This window comes from Colobus angolensis, unplaced genomic scaffold (genome assembly GCF_000951035.1).
Source record: "Colobus angolensis palliatus isolate OR3802 unplaced genomic scaffold, Cang.pa_1.0 Scaffold331, whole genome shotgun sequence".
Taxonomy (NCBI): Eukaryota; Metazoa; Chordata; class Mammalia; order Primates; family Cercopithecidae; genus Colobus; species Colobus angolensis.
This window is the reverse complement of record NW_012116611.1, coordinates 1,750,551-1,754,618: the sequence shown is the minus strand read 5'-3', so window position 1 is coordinate 1,754,618 and position 4,068 is coordinate 1,750,551.

Genomic DNA, 4,068 nt, shown 5'->3' with positions numbered 1-4,068 from the left:
TAAACCCGGGAGGCGGAGCTTGCAGTGAGCTGAGATCCGGCCACTGCACTCCAGTCCGGGCGACAGAGCGAGACTCCATCAAAAAAAAAAAAAAAAAAAAAATTTAAAAAAACAAATAAAAAAAAATAGAAAGACAAAAATATATTGGCTCATGATGAATGTATAGTTAAATAGTTGACATAGCTTTCTTAAATGCTTGATTCAATGTTCACATAATTTTACATGGATGGGGTTTTCTTTTTATTTTATGGCTCTACTTTAGTGTTGGTCTATTTATAAGTACCACATAGTCACAAAATGACTGCAGCAAATACACTTCCTCTGTGGTCTCTTTCACATCTAGCAAGGAATAAGTAATTCATTTTTTTCTGATAGTTAAAAAAATTGAGATTGAACCCAACTGGTTTAACTTGTGTCATGTCCCTATCCCTCAAGTAACCATTTTGGTTAGATGGAAATAGAAAACTTTAGTTAGATTCACTTGAGTCACATGCTGTACCAAGAAAGTTGGGTAAAGATGCCATGTCTCCAGAAGCATTATACCTGAGAGCACACAAAGGCCCCTAGAAGGTGGAATATTCAAGAAAGCAGTTGTCCCACACAGTTAGAAAGAAATGAAGTCTTTCCGACACCTTCAAAACCAGGTACTTTAGTCACCCACTTGTTTTTTGGTTCTTACAAAGGTGCTTTCTTGTACTGATAGTTGTTCAATTTGATGTTTCTGTGACAGGTATCATCAATGGAGAGTTTTATTCAAGTAGATCCAATACAATAACAAGGGACTTTAAGTGGGAAAGACAGAGGCACAGGAATCAGAATCAGAGAGATAACATCATGAGAAAGGTCAGACTGGCCATTGTTGGTTTTGAAGATGGAAGGGGGCCCACATTCCTTGGCTCATGGCCCTTGAGTAAACATTAGCAGTAGCCAGGTAGTAGTTGCCGTAGACTTTGGACAAGACTTAGCACTGTTATGGCTTCAGGTGTGACCCAGTGCATTGTGAGCTGTGGTGGCCATGGGGAGTGACTCTTTTTGCTTGAGGAAAAGTGAAGGAAGAGTAAAAAGGACTTTGTCTTGTCACTTGGGTATCAGCTCAGCCACAGTAGAATAATGCATCAAGTAGACGCCTAAAGTCTGTAATTCCAGGCCTCAGTTCCTGGATGGGATTTTTAGAACCACTCTGGACCAGAAGAAAATTTGCTGCCTTGAGGGAAAACAGCTAGGCCTTGCAGGATTCAAAACCAACTGACTAAGGAGCCCTTGGATTTTGAATAAACATTAGTGGTATCCAGGTGATAATTGCCATAGGCCATGGGCAGTGCTGGCCATAATGAGAGACACCTTCAGCTTGAGAAAGGAGATGAAAATATAAAAAGAACTTTGTCTTGCAACTTGGGTACCAGGAGAGCCACAGTAAAATAACGCACCAGGCAGATTCCTAAAACCCACAATTCCAGGTCGGGCAGAGTGGCTCATGCCTGTAATCCAGCACTTTGGGAGGCTGAGGCGGGTGGATCACAAGGTCAGGAGATCGAGACCATCCTGACCAACATGGTGAAACTCTGTCTCTACTAAAAATACAAAAATTAGCTGGGCATGGTGGCATGTGCCTGTAATCCCAGCTACTCGGAAGACTGAGGCAGGAGAATCCCTTGAACCAGGGAGTCAGGAGGTTGCAGTGAGCCAAGATCGCACCATAGCACTACAGCCTGGTGACAGAGTGAGACTGTGTCAAACAAACAAACAAACAAATAAACACTATAACTTCAGTCCCTAGCTGTTGGACAGCATTCCCATACTCACTCTGGGCCAAAAGGAAACCTGCTATCCTGAAAGAAAAGACTCAGTCTTAGCAGGATTAACCACCTACTGAATAAAAAGCCCTTGATCTTTGAATAAACACCACTGGTAGCCAGGCAGTGGTCATCACAGACCTTAGAAAAGACCCAGTGTTGTGCTACCTTCAGATTTAACCCAGAACAGTCTTAGAAGTGGTAGCCAGAGGAGTGCTTGCATCACACCCATGTCCCACCACCAATTCCAGGCAGCTCAGCACAGATAGAGACTCCATTTGTTTGGGGAAAAGTAAAGGAATAGAACAAAAACTTTGCCTGGTAATCCAGAGAACTATCTTACCCAGGATCATTAAGGCGGTACCTCTATGAGTTCAAAAGAATCACAGTGTTACAGGGCTTGGGAGACCTTTTTGTGCATATAGGGCCCTAGTGACCAAAGACTTAGATCACAACACTCAATATTCTTTTAGTGCTTGGAAAGCTTTCTCCAGAAGGATGAGTTCAAACAAGCCCAGACTGTGAAGATTGGAATACATACCTAACTCTTCAATGTTCAGACATTAGTGAACATCCACAAACATCAAAATCATCCAGGAAAACATTACCTCTACAAATGAACAAAATAAGTCACCAAGTGAACAATCTCAGAGTGACAGAGATGTGTGATCTTTCAGACAGAGATTTAAAAGTGCTGTTTTGAGGAAGCTGAAATAAATTCAATATAAGACAGAGAAGAAATTCAGAATCTTATCAGGTAAATTTAACAAAGATATTGAAATAATTAAAAATAATCAAGCAAAAATTCTAGAACTGAAAAATACAATTGCTGCAGTGAAGAATGCATCAGAGTCTCTAAGTAGCAGAATTGATCAAGCAGAAGAAAAAAATTAGTGAGCTTAAAGGCAGGCTATTTCAAACTACAGCATCAGAAGAGACAAAAGAAAAAGGAATAAGAAAGTGTGAAGCATGCATAGAAAATCTAGAAAATAGTCCAAAATGGCAAATCTAAGAGTAATTGGTGTAGAGAGGAGATAGAGAGAGCACAGGGTAGGGAGATTATACTAAGAGATAATGACAAGGAACTTTCCAAACCTAGAGAAAGATATCAATATTCAAATACAAGAAAGTTATATTCCACCAATCAGATTAAACCCAAATAAGACTACATCAAGACACTTCATAATCAAACTCCCAAAAGTCAAGGATAATCAAAGGATACTAAAATGATACTAAAAGCTTCCAGAGAGAAGACAAAAATAACGTATAAGGGAGCTGTAATACATCTAGCAACAGACTTCGCAGTGGAAACCTAACAGGCCAGGATAGAGTGGTATGAGTTATTTAAAGTGCTGAAGGAACTGTGAGACAGAGTCTTGCTATGCTGCCCAGGCTGAACTCAAACTCATGACCTCCAGGAATCTTTCTACCTCTGCATCCAAAAGTACTGGGATTGCAGGCATAAGCCCCTATATCTGGTCCTTGAAGGAAATAAACTTTTATTTTAGAATATTATAGCCAGCAAAAAGAGTACTCCAATATGAAGGAGAAATAAATACTTTTGTAGACAAACTAAGATGAGGGATTTCATCAACACTAGACCTATCCTGCAAGGGCTCTTTAATCTGGAAGAAAAGGACGTTAACAAGCAAGAAAACATCATCTGAAGGTATGACACTCACTGCTAATAAATACCTAACAACAATACAGAATACCATAACACTATAATTGTCATATTTAAACTACTCCCTACTCCCATATTTAAACTACTTCCTACTGAGTAGGAAGACTAAAAGAAGAACTAGCAAAAATGATAACTAAAACAACATTCAAGATAGAGACCATATAAAAAGATGTAAATAGAAAGTACAAAAAGTTTAAAAGCAGGGTGGATGAAGTTAAAGTGTAGAGTTTTTTATTTTTGTTTTTTTATTTTTTTATTATACTTTAAGTTCTAGAGTACATGTGCACAATGTGCAGGTTTGTTACATATGTATACATGTGCCATGTTGGTCTGCTGCACCCGTTAACTTGCCATTTACATTAGGTATATCTCCTAATGCTATCCCTTCCCCCTCCCCCTTCCCCTACCCCACAACAGGCCCTAGTGTGTGATGTTCTCCTTCCTGTGTCCAAGTGTTCTAATTGTTCGATTCCCACCTATGAGTGAGAACATGAGGTGTTTGGTTTTTTGTCCTTGAGACAGTTTGCTGAGAATGATGGTTTCCAGCTGCATCCATGTCCCTACAAAGGACGCAAACTCATCCTTTTTTAT